Source organism: Microtus pennsylvanicus, chromosome 14 (assembly GCF_037038515.1).
Source record: "Microtus pennsylvanicus isolate mMicPen1 chromosome 14, mMicPen1.hap1, whole genome shotgun sequence".
NCBI lineage: Eukaryota > Metazoa > Chordata > Mammalia > Rodentia > Cricetidae > Microtus > Microtus pennsylvanicus.
The window spans coordinates 4,888,817-4,908,704 of NC_134592.1; the positions used below are offsets into that span (position 1 = coordinate 4,888,817).

At 39.9% G+C, this 19,888-nt stretch overlaps 1 protein-coding gene and 1 gene segment (V, D, J or C); one reads left to right on the forward strand and one right to left on the reverse strand.

Annotated features, from left to right (window-relative positions):
• The window catches only part of Tedc1 (tubulin epsilon and delta complex 1), a 520,546-nt gene that overhangs the window by 121,955 nt on the left and 378,703 nt on the right, over positions 1 to 19,888 (reverse strand). The window lies entirely within an intron of this gene.
• LOC142835324 (Ig mu chain C region-like) overlaps positions 1 to 19,888 on the forward strand; it is a 248,437-nt gene that overhangs the window by 108,765 nt on the left and 119,784 nt on the right.

Here is a 19,888-nt window from a genome sequence, read left to right on the forward strand (position 1 = left end):
TTTGTTTATTGAACCAGCCCTGTATCTCTGGGTTGAAGCCTACTTGGTCATGATGGATGATTTTTTTTTGAAGTGTTCTTGGATTCGGCTTAACAGAATTTTATTGAGAATTTTTGCATCCATGTTCATGAGTGAGGCTGGTCTGTAATTCTCTTTCTTAGTTGAGTCTTTGTGCGGTTTTGGTATCAGGGTAACTGTAGCTTCATAAAAAGAGTTTGACATTAAGCCTTCTGTTTCTATTATGTGGAACACTTTGAGGAGTATAGGTATTAGCTCTTCTTGAAAGTTCTGGTAGAATTCAGCGCTAAAACCATCTGGCCCTGGGCTTCTTTTGGTTGGGAGGTTTTTGATGGCAGCTTCTATCTCCTTGCGACTTATAGATCTACGTAAATTGCTCACCTGGTCTTGATTTAATTTTGGTAGGTGGAATCTGCCTAAAATATGACCATTTCTTTTACATTTTCCAGTTTCGTGGAATACAGATTTTTGTAGTAGGACCTAATTATTCTCTGAATTTCTTCAGTGTCTGTTTTTATGTCCGCCTTTTCAGTTCTGATTTTGTTAATTTGGATGTTTTGTCTCTGCATTTTGTTTAGTTTGGATAAGGGTTTGTCAATCTTGTTAATTTTTTTCAAAGAACCAGCTCTTTCCTTCATTGATTCTTTGTATGTATTTTTTGTGTTTCTATTTTGTTGATTTCAGCCCTCAACATGATTATTTCCTGTCTTCTTCTCCTATTCAATGAGTCTGTTTCTTTTTTTCTAGAGCTTTTTGCTGTTAGGTCATTTTGCTGTTAGATCATTTTTCTGTTAGGTCATTAATGTGAGCTTTCTCCATTTTCCTCATGTGGCACTTAGTGCTATGAACTTTCCTCTTAGCACTCCTTTCATAGTGTCCCATAGGTTTGGATATGATGTACCTTCATTTTCATTGAATTCAAGGAAGATTTGAATTTCTTTCTTTATTTCTTCCTTGACCCAGGAGTGGTTCCGTAGTTGACTGTTCAGTTTCCATGAGTTTGTAAACTTTCTGGGATTAGGATTGTTGTTGAATTCTAACTGTATTCCATGGTGATCTGATAAAATACAGTGGATTACTTCAATTTTTGTATCTGTGGGAGTTTGCTTTGTTACAGAGAATGTCATCAATTTTAGAGAAAGTACCATGAGATGTTGAGAAGTAGGTATATTCTTTCCAGTTTGGATGGAATGTTCTATAGATGTCTGTTAAGTCCATTTGTTTCATTACATCTGTTAGTTCTCTTATTTCTCTGTCTGTTAAGTTTCTGTTTGTTTGACCTGTCCATTGTCGAGAGAGGAGTTTTGAAACCTCCTACTATTAGTTTGTGGGGTTTGATGTGCTTGTTCAACTTTTAGTAATGTTTCTTTTACATATGTGGGTGCTCTTGAATTAGGGTCGTAGGTATTCAGGATTGAGTCTTCATCTTGATGAATTGTTCCTGTTATGAGTATAAAATGTCCTTCTACATCTCTTCTGATTGATTTTAGTTTGAAACTAATTTTGTTAGATATTAGAATATCCACACCCACTTGTTTTTTAGGTCCATTTAATTGGAAAAACTTTTTCCGTCCCTTTACTGTGAGGTAATGTCTGTCTTTGAGGTTGAGGTGTGTTTCTTGTAAACAGCAGAATGCTGAATCCTATTTACATATCCATTCTCTTAGCCTGTGTCTTTTTATAGGAGAATTGAGACCATTGATATTAAGTGATATTAATGACCAGTGGTTGTAGCTACAGTTATCTTTCAGTAGTAATGTTTGTGTGTTTCACTTCTTTGGATTATGCTGGTGGGGATTTATCAGATGCCTGTGTTACTGTGGGTATAGTTAGCTTCCTTGGGCTATGGCTTTCCTTCTAGTACTTTCAGTAAGGCTGGGTTTGTGGATACGTATTGTTTTAAATCTGTTTCTCTCATTTGAATATTTTGTTTTCTCCATCAATTGTTGTAGTGAGGTGGTGAGCTGGCCTGCTTTTCATCCCATCCGGCTTCTGCACAGCTAGCTTTACACCGAAATAACAACACACAAATTGTATTCTATTAAACATTGCCTGGCCATTTGTATCTAGCCTCTTCTTGGCTAACTCTTACATATTTGTTTAACCCATATCTAGTAATTTATGTAGCACCATGAGGCGGTGCCTTACTGGGAAGATTCTAACCTACATCCATCTTGGGCCAGAGCTTCATCGTGTCTGCCTGAATCTGTTTCTTTCTCCCAGCATTCTGTTCTGTTTACTCTGCCCACCTAATTTTCTGTCCTATCAAAGGGCCAAGGCAGTTTCTTTATTAACAAATGAAATTAACACATAGACAGAAGATCCACCTACATCAAATGGTGAATGAAACCTTTGCTGGGTACAGTAGTCCGGGCTTGCATCCATAGTTTCTAGTGTCTGCAGCACATCTATCCAGGACCTTCTGGCTTTCATGGTTTCCATTCCATCGATTCACCATTCCATTCAGGTGTAACTCTGATAGGTTTTCCTTTATGTGTTACTTGACCTTTTTCTTTTGCAGGTCTTAATATTCTTTCTTTGTTCTGTATGGTTTGTGTTTTGATTATTATATGGTAAGGGGATAGCTTTTTTTTGATCCAGTCTATTTGGTGTTCTTCTGTAAGCTTCTTGTACCTTCATAGGTACATCCTTCTTTAGGTTGGGAAAGTTTTCTTTTATAATTTTATTGAATATATTTTCTGGGGCTTTGAGCAGAAATTCTTCTTCTACCCATATTTTTCTCACATTTGGTCTTTTCATGGTATCCCAGATTTCCTGAATGTTTTGTGTTAAGAATTTGTAGGATTTACTGTTTTCTTTGACCAATGAGTCTATTTTCTCAAGAGAATCTTCAGTGCCTGAGATTCTTTCTTCTATCTCTTATATTCTGTTGGTTACACTTGTCTCTGTAGTTCCTGTTCATTTACCCAGATTTTCCATTTCCAGAGTTCCCTCACTTTGTGTTTTATTTATTTATTTTTTCTTTATTAAAAAAGCCTCACATTTATTTCACTTTCTGACTCTGCACTTGTGCCTTCAACACTTTCACAACAATTTTCTGCTCCTCAATAAGGAAAGCCCGCTTGATCCTGTCACTGACACACTTGGCACACATCGAGCCACCATAGGCCCTGCTGACATGCTTCTTTGTCTTCGACAATCTCATTAGGACTTTTGGTCTCAACAGCACGAACCCCTTGGAGTCGACAGGAAAACTGAACTGAATAGTGTGGGAGGTCCTTCTATCTATGTGTTGTTTTTATTGGTTAATGAATAAAGGAACTGCTTTGGATCTACATTAGAGCTATTGGGGAACAGAGACAGGTGGAGGAAAACTAAGTGGAATGCTGGGAGAAGAAAGGCGAAGAGCGAGAAGCTCCCAGAGACAGACTTACTGAAACTTTGCTGGTAAGCCACCACCTCGTGGTGATGCACAGATTACTAGAAATGGGTTAACATGTAAGAGTTAGCCAATAAGAAGTTAGAGCTAATGGGACAAGCAGTGATTTAACTAATACAGTTTCTGTGTGATTATTTCAGGTCCAAGCTAGCCAGTAAGATGGGAACAAACAGCCTCCTTACAATTGAATGCTGGAAGAAAGAAGGCAGAGTCAACAAGAAGCCATGTATCAGCCCACAGGAGACAGTTGCCTCCACTGGAGCCCATCAAAAATTTGCCAGTAGGCCACAGGTCTCATGGTAAAATATATAATCATAGAAATGTGTTAATTTAAGATGTAAGAGCTAGCTAGAAATACACTTAAGGTATAGGCCAAACAATATTGAAAATAAAACAGTTTCTGAGTGATTATTTTGAGTCTGGGCAGTCAGAAAATGAACTAGCTGCCTCTGTCAACATGTATCTATTTTAGTTACTAACTGGATGAAGGCTGTATAACTGCAGATGTTGTATTCATCAATCAAATTATAGAAGAAGGTCATGTCAGTAACTCTCTCCACTGTTGCTGAGAGTCTTAGGTGGGTTATTTCATGTATTTGGTGGAATTTTCCTAGCATGAGGTTTTTCCCTATTCCCATAGTGGATCCCTCTACCAAGATATCTCATTTATTGTTTTCCTACTCAGACCCTGCCCCAACTCAACAATCCCTTTTCCTATTGTCTTCATCCCCCATCACCTTCCCGCCACCACTTGTCCCACCTCCCATTTACCCATGACATCTCATACAATTCCTTTTTCCAAGACAACCCATGTATCCAGTAGCACAGAAACTGTAAACAAAAATTAATAAATGGGATCTCCCGAAATGGTAAAGCTTCTATAAGGCAAAGGACATGGTAAATAAGACAAAAAAAAACAGCCTACAGAATGGGAAACAATCTTTGACAAATCCACTTCTGACAGAATGTTGATCTACAGCATATATAATGAAGTCAAGAAACTAGAAATCAAATACTAAATAATCCTATTTAAAAAAAATGGACTGCCGATCTAAAAAGAGTACTCTTAGCAGAAGAATCTCAAATAAATCAAAGACATTTAAGGAACTGTTTAGCATTCTTGATCATCGGGAAAATTCAAATAATATCACTGTGAGACATCATCTTATACCTGTCAGAATGGCTAATTTCAAAAATACTAATGATAGCTTATGTTGGAAAGTATATGGAATAAGGAATCACGCCTCCATTGCTGGTGGGAGTGCAAACTTAACCATCCACTTTGGAAATCAGTATGGTGATTTTTCAGAAAAGCTAGATAAATCAACCTAAAGACCTAGCTATAACACTCTTGGGAACACATCCAAAAGATGCTCAATCATACCATAAGGACATGTCTTCAGCAATGTTTGTGTCAGCATTATTCAAAATAGCTAAAACCTGGAAATGTCCCTAAACCAAGAAATGAATAAAGAAAATGTGGTATATTTATGCTATGGAGGATTACTAAGTGGAAAAAATGAAAACATGAAATTTGTGGGCAAATACATGGAACTAAAAGAATCATAACGAATTAAATAACCTAGACTCAGGCAAATATGGTATTCATTCACTCACAAGTGAATACTGTATGTAAAGCAAAGGATAATCAACACAATCCACAATTCCAGAGATACCAGGTAACAAAGAGTACCCTAAGAGCAAATGATTTTTAAAGCAGAAAATCTATTGTCATTATGGAATTTTAAACTTATATGAAAGTTAATGTCATTGAGCCAATCTCTTAACTGTCCTTAAAATTCTGATGGTAATGGAAATGGCAACTTGAGAGAGAAGAAGGTTCTAAAAAAAGATAAGTGAAGGAAACAATTATCAGAATATATTGTATGAAAATATTATTTTCCAAAATATTAATTAATGAATCATTTTTTAAAAAAATCTTCATGTGATGGTCTAGAGTGTTTTACATACCTTTAATCCAGTCACTAGGGAAGCAGTAATAAGAAATATCTCATAGTTTAATATCAGACTGTTCTAGATAGACAGTGAGTGAAAGTCAATCAGAGTGACCCTTAAGAAATGAGGAATGTTAGTTAACCCTTTTACCTGTGAATATGTGTTTCTGCATGTGGAGGATACGATGTGTGTGTGTGTGTGTGTGTGTGTGTGTGTGTGTGTGTGTGTAGGTGTATGTTTCGATGAATGACATATATGTGTCTGTGGTTCAAATTGGGCAAGTTGTCAGTGACTACACATCCATTCGTTCATCAGAAGTAATTGAAATTATTCCTACTTTTCATTCTGCACCTGTCATGACAATCATACCTAAGCAACATGGGAAGGAAAAGATTTATGTCATCCTAAAATCTTACAGTTCACCATGTAAGTATATCAGCACATGAAATCAGAGCAGGAACCTGAAGATGGAAACAGAATTGAAAACCACAAAGAACCCTGTTTATTGGCCTGCACTCCCTGGTTGTTCAGCGTGCTTTCTTAAACAAACCAGGGACAACTTCCCATGGTTGGCACCACCCCATCTGTCTAGACCCTCCACCATCAATTATTACTCAAAAAAAATGACCCTTCCAGAAGAACCTGATAGAGGAAATTTTTCCAAATGAAGTCCATTATTCCCTGAAGACTAAAATTTGTATTATGTTCATGGAATTCTAACCACACCACAAATATACAAGCTGGTACTGCCATTGTAACATGACCCATTAAGTGAGTATTCATGTGTCCTCCAGACATAAGTAAACAAATAACTGATAAAAGATTTATGAATAAGAATTTACCTATCAAGTAGAATATGATTATATATAATAAATGGTTTTACCATAATTTCTTAACCTTTACAAATAATTTGCTTAGTGACATTCTTTATGGAATGCATGGAAAAGGGAAACCCAATGAACAAGAATGTGCAGACACAAACTCTCTCTTAAACAATCAAAGGCCAAATTCTCCAATATAGTACAAGCGATGCACATTTATTTATATAATACTCCTTCCCAAATTTTTGTTAACACAATGAAAATATTAGATAAACCCATGATGAAACATGCAGGGAATAATATCTGAAAAGTATTCTAACTTTCAGAGCAAAGAACATGTGAAACACAGTACTCATAGTGAAATTGACCATCAGAGCTTGCACAAGATGGCTGAATCCCTAATGTTAAGACCTGTCTCTACCATTGCCAATGTAGTACAAAGATTATGCACACAGAAATAAGGGATTTAAAATGTGAAATATCCAATCCCAAGTAGTACACAGACATCCTCTAAATGCTGATTGATCAGTGTGGGTCCAGCTCTGCACTTTATTTCCCCTATGGTTTGTATTACCAAAGCAAGGATGAAAGCTTTACACATTCTTGTTCTCTATGGTGATCTACAACTCAAGGCACAGTGTAGTAATAAGGGCGGCGGGGCTGGGTCCCCAAAACACCCCAGCCGCCTGCCCTGCCCGGCTAGCTTATGCCCCGAAATAATTACACGGACACTGTATTCTTTTATAAACTGCTTGGCCCTTAGCTCTAGCCCTTACTGGCTAATTCTGATATCCCAATCAACCCATCTCTAACAATCTGTGAGCACCGGTCTTACCGGGAAGATTCTAGCCTAAGTCCATCCTGGGTGGGAGCTTCATAGCGTGCGTCTTCCCTGGAGCAGGTAGCATGGCGTCTCTCTGAAGGCGTCTGCTCTGGAGAGGAGAGCTGTCGAGTCTGAGCTCACTTCCTCTTCCTCCCGGCATTCTGTTCTGTTTACTCCACCCACCTAAGGGTGGGCCTATCCAATGGGCCTAGCAGTTTCTTTATTGCTTAACCAATGAAATCAACAGATTGATATATGACATTCCCCCATCACTTCCCCTTTTTCTGTTTAAACAAAAAAGAAAGGCTTTAACTTTAACATAGTAAAATTACATATAGCAAAACAGTTATCAAGCAAGAATTACAGTTACAATATTTATATCTATTTTATCTTTTATCATAACTAAGGAAAACTATAACTATCTATTCATTCTTCAACTCCAGCAAAGACTCCAGAAGGATATAATACTACCTAAGTAAACAAGAAATAAGAAAACTCTAGAAATGACAGAGACATCTCGCTGCCTGGACAGTCACCCAAAGTTCCTCTGTACCGTTGGGGCATCCATCTTCAGCCTACAGGCCCATGGTATCCAGCAGACATTTCCATAAAGCAGGAAAATTAAAAGTTAGTTCAGTCACTATTTGTTGTGTCCTGCAGAATGTCTCGCAGACTCTTTCATGAATCAGGAACCCCGAAAGATCATCTCACCTTAGGCAAGTTCAGTAGTCCTCTCTCTGCGGGTTCTCTGTGTTCAGTTTATGCAATAGTCCAGGCAAGAGCAGTTTCTTGCCCAAATGGCTATCAAACTCCATAAGGATCCTCTTCAATGCCCATCTTCTTCTTGAAGTAGATTGGTGCTGCCAGGAGCAGAGTGTCTCATTGTCATGAAAAGTCCTCAGTTATTAAAACATTAAATGTCCTATTCTATAATCTTTGAAAGACATGAAGAATGTCTATCTAAAATATATCTCTATATATCTAGAAAATCTAACCAACATAACTACAAGCTTTACAATTATCAATGCTATCAATAAAGCAAAATCTATACTAATGCAAATTATTCATGTCTATATCATATCCCCCTTTAAATGTAAAAGAACATTTATAAACCATTTTTGGGAACATGGGCGCAGTTTTTTCTCTCCAAACTGCTTCCTGCTGAATGGGGGCGTCGTTAATTAGGTCTTTCATGGTATAACCTGTGTGCCAGGTTCATCTCAGTTGGCAGTTGAGCGAAGCAATTTTCTGAAGATGTTCACAGCAACCCTTCAGGAGGACGTGGTCCATCATACCAAATCGGAATAGAAGAAATCCATAGAGTCTCATCCTCTGTGAAAACAAAGGAAGACTCTCTCCAAAGCATCAGATCCTTAGACCCAAATTCTGAAATCGTAATACCCTTATATCCATTCTGGTTTAGCTTGGCAGCCCATGTAATGAAATGTCTCTCTGTACTTAGCTCCTTCACAGTCAAAAATTTTAAAGAAAACACAATAATACAAAGAATCCAGACTCTCTGTGAATTTTTCATCTTTACGCGGCTTATTTTTACTCTATCACTTTACTTTATTCTGTCTCTTTAAAGACTTTACCTTTTTTTTTTAAACCATTAACTTTATTCTCTATATTCTTTTTCTTCTCTGTCCCAAGCCTACGTACATTCATCCAACAGTGTGACTCATTTAGTGGTCTGAATCTGTCCTATTGTGAATCTGCAATTTTTTACTATCCAGGAGCACTTTTGATTTGCGCCTTTAAATCACTAGGCGCTTAAGAATCTAAGCTGTGGCATTTCTAGGTTAACTTTTTGCTTTTTGAGCGTATATCTTTGACCTGGAATAACCCTGTAGACCAGGCTGTCCTCGAACTCTCAGAGATCCGCCTGTCTCTGCCTCCCAGGCATTGGGATTAAAGGCGTACACTACTACACCTTGAACTCACAGAGATCTGTTCGGCTCTGCCTTCTAGGCACTGGGATTAAAGGCGTGTGCTACCACACCTTGAAGTCACAGAGGTCTATCTCCCTCTGCCTCCCAAGTGTTGGGATTAAAGGTGTATACACACAACAACTCTCTTCCTTTTTTGTTTTTTGCTTTAAGAACTTTAACTTTCAGCTTGCATATATTTTTAACACACAGTAAATCATTTAAAATTTTGCTTTGTCTTTGACGCTCTCTTTACTGTATATCTCTCTTTTTCTGACCACAAGAGCCTTTAAATTACTGAGCAATATCAGTAGGACTAAAGGCGTGGCTTTGCCAGCTAGATCCAGTCCATTCCTTAGCTTTTCAGCCTCTTGGCTGAGGTACTGGCTGTAGCCATGTTTATAGCATTTCAAGGTCCCTGCCAGCCAGCAAGCTACAACAGACAACACTCAAGTCCTCTCTCTGTAGCCGGCCCTCCTGCCTCAAACAGTCAGAATTTGCCCTGGCAGGATGGCCCAGAAAGCCGGCATTTTTAAATGGCACAGCTTTTTTCCTGCTACGGCTGAAAACCGAAAAGCATGTGTTCAGCTTTTCATCAACACCGTTTAAGTGTTTCGTGGCAGGACCTCTTAATGAGCTGCAGGGATTTGCAGCTGAAGCTGAGTCAGGAAGCCTCTCTTAGATGAGGCGCTTGCTTGCCTCTGGCAAGCAGAGTAGACCCAAGAGATTGCCATAAGAAACATGCTTTACTCTATTCTTTTCCAAGCTTTCTCAGGCTTTCTGTGGACTCAGTTAGCCACACGTCTGGGCGTCATTTGTAGTAATAAGGGGCGCGGGGCTGGGTCCCCAAAACACCCCAGCCGCCTGCCCTGCCCGGCTAGCTTATGCCCCGAAATAATTACACGGACACTGTATTCTTTTATAAACTGCTTGGCCCTTAGCTCTAGCCCTTACTGGCTAATTCTGATATCCCAATCAACCCATCTCTAACAATCTGTGAGCACCGGTCTTACCGGGAAGATTCTAGCCTAAGTCCATCCTGGGTGGGAGCTTCATAGCGTGCGTCTTCCCTGGAGCAGGTAGCATGGCGTCTCTCTGAAGGCGTCTGCTCTGGAGAGGAGAGCTGTCGAGTCTGAGCTCACTTCCTCTTCCTCCCGGCATTCTGTTCTGTTTACTCCACCCACCTAAGGGTGGGCCTATCCAATGGGCCTAGCAGTTTCTTTATTGCTTAACCAATGAAATCAACAGATTGATATATGACATTCCCCCATCAGCACAGGGTTCCCCATATTCATATCTGCCTACTTCTCCACTTTCTGTAATGATTCAGCTTCCCTTTCCTATTTTTCACTTTCATTAACACAACTCTCAAGACTAGTTGCATACTATTGTGCTTCCTGAAGTTTTATTGACAGCCAAATTTCCCATCACTTATAAGGCAATAATTATATAAAGGAACATGGGTTTTTCTATATTACTGTCTAAAAAGAGAGATAAAGGTACACAGAGAATGGTAGACTGGCATAAGTCAAATGGTACTAAAACCAGTCCCTCAATACTGTGTCCCAAAATGAGAAAGTGAATAGGTTGAGCCACATGAGGTAGGAACCAAATAAGTCTCTTGGGTATCCTCTCAGATAAACACATGAAATCACTTGTAATAATGTTAGTGAGCTTAATCTACACAAGTTATCTTCTAGACAAGTGATGAGATAAGAATGATTTCACTGACACCAAGTGAATAAATTTTAAGTTGTTACTTAAAGTACGGTTACTGATAACTAAGAGGCCCAATTCTATATTAATTCAGTGCTACAATTTATAGATATATACAACTGCATTTAGGTTATGGTACACTGTTCTGCCTGCACTGCATCAATGTGAACTCACTTAGTATAAAGACTCCTATGTTTTACTTGCCAGGTCTACACAGTGTGATTCATACTAATTCCCATTTGTCACGGTTTGGAAATACAAACAATACAAGAAAATGTTCCTGAGTTCCCATTTTCAAATCCTCTAAGAATCATAAGACAAAACTAATTCATCTGAGAGAAGTGAAAACCAAGTCCTGTGCTTTCTTTTATCCCCTCAGGAGCGTGTGCCAATGCAAAGCAGCCCTCAGACTCACTATAAAAGCCCAGGCCTAGCTGAGAGGCCCCATCTCCTTCTCACTGGAGATTCCAGCAAAGCATGGCTGTCCTGGTGCTGCTCCTCTGCCTGGTGACATTTCCAAGTTGTAAGTGTTTCAGGGTTTCAGGAGAGGGACCCAGGCATGTCATCTATATGATGTATGACTGATCATGATGTTGCTTTTCTCCAGGTGTCTTTTCCCAGGTACAGCTGAAAGAGACAGGACCTGGCCTGGTGCAACCCTCACAGACCCTGTCTCTCACCTGCACTGTCTCTGGATTCTCATTAACCAGCTATGCTGTACACTGGGTTCGTCAGCCTCCAGGAAAGAATCTGGAGTGGATGGGAGTAATATGGGGTAGTGGAAGTACAAAGTACAGTTCAGCTTTCCAATCTCGAATCACCATCAGCAGGGACACCTCCAAGAGTGAAGTCTTCTTAAAACTGAACAGTCTGCACACTGAAGACACAGCCACATATTACTGTGCCAGACACACAGTGAAGAAACTCCAATTTGAGCCTACACAAAAAAAATACCTCCTTGTAGAGACATCTGTGACCAGCAGAGGGCACTAAGGATGAACAGGGATTCCTGAGAAACAAAAGTAAGATTCACCTCAGAGGCTAAGGCATCATGACCTTGAGTTTTAATATCAGAACTTGCGGTTTGCTCTTCCAGCAAGCATATCCTAAGGCCCCTCTCCTTTGTCTTATTATATTCAACCTTCTATGTGTGCAAACATGAGATCAAATTTTTTACATACTCTCTAAATTATCCAATTGCTTCTGATTAACAGAAAGAATGACATATAATTTAATATATTCCGTGCTGTTCTCTCTGTCTCTGTCTCTCTCTCTCTTTGTGTGTGTGTGTGTGTCTGTGTGAAATAATAATTCAAAAGGAGTCTGTAATTGTGACACTTGTTGACTTAAATTTCAATGTAAAGCTTTGGAATTTTGAATATTTTGTAATTTATTCTCTTTATTTTTGAACTTGTGATGGAGAAACTGCAGCTTCTCTGTAAAATACACTTTCCAAGGGTAGATTTGAAATGAAATATATGATATTTCCTTCTTCTAAACCAAGAAAACTTAAAAGATTACACTTGGTTATCATTTGTGATTGGTTCTAATATTTGCATCTTGTGAAAATTAGTATGCACCCTAATTTTCAAGAAATTATTCCTCAGTAGACATATTTTCATGCTCTCAATGTACAAAATTCTCAGCCACTAGTGTGCACATTTCTACTGGTATAAGCTTCATTACTGCCTCCAACTTTCACCAGATCTTTCCAGAGCATCTGAGTTCTATGAAAACTGAGTTTCAGTTTGTGATTTGTTGATGCTTTTACTGCTAACAAAGATTCCCAGAGTTACCTGCTTCTCCTAAGCACCCTTACCTATAAAGAATTCCAAATTCCTATCCACTGTCCAACTACTATCTTGTATTTCTCATCCTGGTCCCTCTTTATTGAGGAGTCCCAAATAAAAAGCACATCTACAAAATATTTATAAGAAACAACTTCTATCACCTTGCCTGGATCTCACAAATGGCTAGACTGGTAAACCAGTGAGCTCCAGTGATTATCCCATCCCCACATCCCTCAGATAAAATAGAGATGTCTCTAGCATTCATAAAGACAGTACAGATTTAAAGGACTTCAATTTGTGGGGCTAGGAAGGCACTGCTGGTGAGCCAGCTGCTCATCAGAACGTTGGTGTACAAGGCCTTTAATGTTCTACAGTGATGGACTTTTAATACACTACACTATTTTGAAAAGATTTTTTAAATATGTTTTTGAGAACTAATACGCATTTGCAATGTATCTTGGCCATATCCTCACTCAACTTTTTCATTCAATTCCTTCTCCTTGGCCCTCCCAAAACATTTTCCTCCAAAATTTATGTCTTCATTTTACGACTCAACCGATCCAAACAGTATTTATCATAAATTCGTTGGTGTGGACAAAGGCAAAAACCAATAGTTACACTTTCAAGTAAAATGAATCTCCATCCCCCATCAGCCATCACTGAATGCAGAGAGTTTACTACTGTTCACTGCTGAGAATCGACAACTGTGTGAGGGCTTCTCCACAGACAGAATGTCTAAATCAAAACTTCCGCATCCCTCACTTACGTACCTCTCCATATGCCTCCACACACAGCACAAGTAACATCACTGATGAGTGGGTTGAAAAAATGAAAGTACCATAAAATGGGAAAGAGTTTTGTGGGATGGTTACCTTTGGACATCACATGGTCATTACACACATAAACTGTTTATGTTCATGTAAAATATATCTACAAAACCTAGGGACTTAAATGGTCAAGCATGTAGAGGAGAGGGACAGTACACACCACACAAACCTAAGATCCTCCATATTTTTTTTACTGAGATAATCATACTTCAAAATTAAAACATATTTCAACATTTAAAAAGTTAGAACACAGAAATGTTAAAAAACCAACAGTACAAAGGTCACAGTGCAATGAGGCAATCCACTATTGGTGTTTTGTCAGGGAGCATATATTAAAACTGAATAAATGGGACCCACTGAAACTGAGAAGCTTCTGTAAAGCAAAGGACACTGTCACTAAGACAAAAAGGCAACCTACTGACTGGGAGATGATCTTCACCAACCCTGCAACAGACAATGGTCTGATCTCCAAAATATATAAAGAACTCAAGAAACTAGACTGTAAAATGCTAATTAACCCAGTTAAAAAATGAGGCACTGAACTGAACAGAGAATTCTTAACAGAAGAAGTTCAAATGGCCAAAAGACACTTAAGGTCATGCTCAACCTCCTTAGCGATCAGGGAAATGCAAATCAAAACAACTTTGAGATATCATCTTACACCTGTCAGAATGGCTAAAATAAAAAACACCAATGATAGCCTTTGCTGGAAAGGTTGTGGAGGAAGGGGTACCTTTATCCATTGCTGGTGTGAATGCAAACTTGTGCAACCCCTTTGGAAAGCAGTGGGGCGATTTCTCCGGAAATTTGGGATCAACCTACCCCTGGACCCAGCAATACCACTCTTGGGAATATACCCAAAAGATGCCCTATCATATGACAAAAGCATTTGTTCAACTATGTTCATAGCAGTATTATTTGTAATAGCCAGAACCTGGAAACAACCTAGATGTCCTTCAATGGAAGAATGGATGAAGAAAGTGTGGCACATCAACACAGTAGAGTACTACGCTGCCATAAAAAACAATGACTTCTCGAATTTTGCATGCAAATGGATAGAAATAGAAAACACTATCCTGAGTGAGGTAACCCAGACCCAAAAAGAGGATCATGGGATGTACTCACTCAAAATTGGTTTCTGGCCATAAATAAAGGTCACTGAATCTATAATTTGTGATCCTAAACAAGCTAAATAAGAAGGTGAACCCAAACAAAAACATATAGTTATTATCTCTGATATGGGAAATAGACAAGATTTCTGGGCAAAAAATTGGGATCTTGGGGATGGGGTGGGATAGGGGTAAGGGGAGAGAAAAGTGAGAAGGGGAGGAGGGGGGGAACTTGGGGAAAGGGGATGATTGGGGATAAAACAAGGTTGGATAGAGGAGCAGGGAATCACATAACTTAATTAAGGGAACCACCTTAGGGTTGGTAAGAGACTTGAACCTAAAATGGCTCCCAGGTGCCCACGGCAATGTCCCCAGTTAGTTTCTTGGGCAGCTGAGGATAGGGAACCTGAAATGACCCTATTCTATAGCCATACTGATGAATATCTTGCATATCACCATAGAACCTTCATCTGGCGATGGATGGAGATAGAGACAGAGACCCACACTGGAGCATCGGACTAAGCTCCCAAAGTCCCAATGAGGAGCAGAAGGAGAGAGAACATGAGCATGGAAGTCAGGACCACGAGAGGTGTACCCACCCACTGAGACAATGGGGCTGATCTATTGGGAGCTCACCAAGGCCAGCTGGACTGTGACTGAAAAAGCACGGGATAGAACCGGACTCTCTGAACATGGCGAACAATGAGGGCTGATGAGAAGCCAAGGACAATGGCATGGGGTTTTGATCCTACTTCATATTCTGGCTTTGTGGGAGCCTAGCCAGTTTGGATGTTCACCTTCCTAGACATGGACGGAGGGGGGAGGACCTTGGACTTTCCACAGGGCAGGGAAACCTGACTGCTCTTTGGACTGGAGAGGGAGGGAGAGAGGAGTGGGGGGATGGGGGAAAGGTTGGGATGAGGGGGAGGGAAATGGGAGGCTGGGAGGAGGGGGAAACTTTTTTTTCCCTTTCTCAATTAAAAATAATAATCATGGAGAGTAAATAAAATTTAAAGTAAAAACAAGCAAACAAACAAAAAAAAAAGAATTACTACACAGTACACATGTAGAGAGAATCCCTGAATATGTTGGGAAGAGGGAGTCAAGATACAGAGGTCATTCAGCCTTTTATGCCTCTCTTAATAGGCTCTTCTGTGAACCAGAGCTCTTTGTGCTTTTAGCGCCACCTGCTGGTCCTTTGGACCCTGCAAGTTGGTTTGTTTCTGAGCCCACCTTTGTGCTTTGCAGAGTAATATACGATTGTGTCCTCGGACTCCAGACTGCTCATTTCCAGGTACAGAGAGTACTTGCCATTGTCTCTGAAGATGGTGAATTGACCCTTCATGACCTCAGCATAGTAAATTGAACTACTACCACCATTAATGCATGCTAACCACTCCAGCCCCATCCCTGGCACCTAACAGACCCAGTTAATCCAGAATCACGGAACATGAATCTAGCGTCCACACAGGAGAGTCTCAGGGACTTTCAACGCTGTATGAATGTAGGGGAAGCCCAACCAATCACCTTGCCTGAAGGGCGGGATCCCCTTGAGCTAATATTTACTTATAAATCTTGCGGGTGTTCTCCCCACCTTGCCTTCTGTTTCCTGCTCTTCGTTGGAACCTTGGTTTTGTAAGTTATCCCCTTCTTCCCCTTAATCAAGCTGATATTAATGCTAGCCCGATTAATCCTATTTGCCGGTCGTTTACACCCCATCATACTAAGTCTCCTCCAGACTCTACCAGTGGCAGCTCACACTGGATACCTGAAAGCACAGAGAAATCTGGTCATAAAACTATCCAGGAGTCATATTTTCTTTCTCATGGCCAAACAACACACAGCATCTTATCTCTGTGAATTACCTTTCAACATAATTACAAGGAAATCCAACTGAGCCTAAAGTCTGTGATGAGTGTTCTGTGTTCAGTGGTGATCACTGAATGGGGGGACTTGGGAATCCATGACTGGTCTCTGGTGTAAGAGCTGCCAGGTCAACAGGGCTGTTTATCATGGTCAGAGAAAAGCCTCATTTGCATGAGGGGGAGAGGAGTAGGGGGAGGGGGAGAGAGGCAGGAGGAGGGCGAGGGAAATGGGAGGCTGGGAGGAGGCAGAAATTTTTTTTCAATAAATAAATAAATAAAAAACTGTCTTCTATACCTACACCAATATGTTAGTGTTTCTCTCAGCCTTGATCATGAAGCTTTTCTAAAGTGTGTGACATGTAAAGTATGTACCCATGACTGCCCTGATACTGAAAATAAGTGACTGCTGAATACTCACCCCCAAATATACCTATTATGTATGTTCTGAAGCCCAAGAAAGGTAGCCAGAGACTGACAGAGAAATGTGATAGAGTTGGGCTGCTGCCTCTTAGAAATGGTGTAGCCATAACAATTATACATATATAACAGAAACAACTTGCTGCATATAGCCAGAAACAAGGAAATGGAAGAACGTGGTGGAAGAAAGGATGTGGGAGAGAGTGAGAGGGAAGAGAAGAGAGGAAATGAGGAAGCAGAAGTTTAGCAGTGAGGCAGGGAGGGCAGGGAGGAACAAAAGGAAAGAAGAGACATGAGAGTAGGAGGGGCCACAAAGGGTCCTTAGAAGTGAGTAGCAGGAACAATCGCAGTGGGTTTTTGATCCTACTGCACGTGCTGGCTTTGGGGGAGCCTAGGCAGTTTGGATGCTCACCTTTGGAGACCTGGATAGAGGTGGGCGGTCCTTGGGCTTCCCACAGGTCAGGGAACCCAGATTGCTCTTCAAGCAGATGAGGGAGGGTGACTTGATCGGGGGAGGGGGAGGGAAATGGGAGGCGGATGAGGGGGGGAGGCAGAAATCCTTAATAAATAAATAAATAAAATAAAATAAAGAAAGAAAAAAAATAAAGAAAGCTAAAAATTCCAGAGACAGAACATAAAAAAAAAAAAATGAGTAGCAGGGGAAAGAGGGTAGTAGGAATGACTGATTCATAGATTAGCTTGAATAAGTTCTGTTCTATCTAAATCTTCATAAAATTTCTGCTTCTGCAGAAATTCCCTTTTCCTGTTTCAAATGAAATATTTTCCAGTTCCTTTCTCAAAAAATATAAAGGAAATCGCTCCATTCTAATGTTGTTAAAATGCTGCTAGAGGCTTGCCTAAAGGCCAATCTGGTGGGCACATTGTCTCCTAACTGAGGTTTGCCATGCCCAGATAATTATAGCCACTTTCTACATTGAGAAAATTATAACCATCATATGAATATAAAATATTGTACTCTGATTGTAACAGGAGCCATTAACTGAATGTCCATGAGTCCACTAGACATGACTGAATAAATGACTAAACAAACTCAAATATACGGATGCAACTCTCAAATAGAAGATAATTGTGAGTAATGTGCAGCTTTATCTTGAAAGCATTCCCATTGAACACTTTTTTCTCCTTAGTAGTTCCTTCCAATGGGTTTCATGGAGAAGGGGACACCTAGAAGCATGAGAAAACAAAATGTGGACACAAACTCGGATGTAACCAAAGAAAAAATTCTTGAGTAACGGGTAACATACCAGTTCTCCAAAATTGAATGAAAATATGTAATTATTCTTGTGATCTTTCACAAGATCCAAAAGCCACAATGAAATATCAGACAAACCAAGGATGAGACACACTGAGCGTAATGTCTAAGAATGTTCTAACAAACAGCGCATCCTGAAAAAAGTTGACAAAGCACTTCCAGGGGTGGATGTCCATCAGAGGTGGCACAGGATGGTGGGCTCCCCAGTGTTAAGATCTGTCTCCACCATGGCTACTACATATAGAATATGCTCAGAGGGACACAACTTATGCTGTGTCCAATGTGAAAGAATTGGTGGATATTCTCTGGGATTTACTGACAGATTGTTTTGAGCTATTCTCTGCCATTCCCTGATGATTTACATTACCAAGGCATTGAGAAAAGCTCTGAATCCTTTTCTCTATGGTGATCTTCACCATAAGGCAAATAGTTCCCATTGTTCAAGCAAGTCCTCCTGTCCACTTCTTATCATCACTTATGGTTCTCATCTTTTTGTTGCTTCAGGTAACATAACCCTCAAGACTGGTTCCATGCTACTACTTTTTATGAGGTGTCATGAAGAGCTGACCCTCCATCCCTCACCAATGCAACAATCATATTTAGAAACCTGCATTTGAAATGTGCTTCAAGTGGTAAAGAGACAAGGAAGGAAATATAAAAGTACGTAATGACAGGGACAAAGACAAGCAGAAATGAGGAAATAAGAATATCCAGGTATAGCGTCCCTGAGACAACTAATGTGTATGAAAATCAATCCCATGAATCTCCTCTCAAATAAAAAATTAAAATCACATGCAATAAATGTTTGTGAGTTGCATCCTCAAAAGTTGGATTTTCTAGATGAGTGATAAAAAATTAACTTCAATGACAACAGAAAGGATTTTAAGTAGTTCCTTAATCCTAATTTCACCTGAAGTGAATCTTATGATTAAATTACATCTAAACACTCTGCTGGGATTTACAGGGATATGCACTGAGGATGTGGTATCCTCTGTTATCTGCACAGCATGAATGTGGAGTCACCTAATGTTTTTTATCCAAGGTCTGCACAGTGTACATCATACAATTTCCTATTTATATGCAAGTGGAAATCCAGTGTCAGAAAAATGTTACCTTTTTTTTATCACCAGGTCCTCTAAGAAATACAAGGACAATTCTCAGAAACCTGAGAGAAAAGTGTAAACCTTACCCTGTGATTTTTTTTTTATTCTCTCGGGAACCTCCCTCAATGAAAAAGCACCCCTCCTGCTCAGGCTAAAAATCCAGGCTTAGACGAGTGTCCCTATCTCTTTCTCACTAAAGCATTTAGTAGGGAATGTTTGTCCTGATGCTGCTCCTCTGCATGGTGCCCTTTCCAAGCAGTAAGTGTTTCAGGGTTTCAGAAAAGAGACTTGGGCATCTCATCCGTGGGAAGCCTGTACCATGATTATTGTATCTGCTCCCAGGTTCCCTGACTCAGAAGCAGCTGAAGGAGTAAGCACCTGGTCTAGTTCAGCCCTCACAGACCCTGTCCCTCACCTGAACTGTCAGTGGATTGTCATTAACCAGTTATGGTGTAAGTTGGGTCTGTCAACCTCCAGGAAAGTGTCTGAAGTGGATATGAAGAATCTGGAGTGGTGGAAGCATACATTATAATTCTGATCTCAAATCCCAAGTCAACATCAGTAGAGACACCTCCTGTTTCATGAATTCTAATCATTCTTAATGATAAAAAGCCAGAGTCAGCTACCAGGGCAAAAGCTGAAGGATCAGAAAAGGAGAGTATTCAGCCATTATAGAGTTCTTACCTTTACCAATGCTCAGACCAAATGGGGAAGATCCTGTCTCTACAAATGTTCTGACTGAATGCTGTCTCTCCAAAACCTCAGACTGCCTCTCAGACTGAATCCTCAAACTGCACCTGAGCTCTTGTCTCCTCCTGTCTTATATTCCTCTCTCTGCCCAT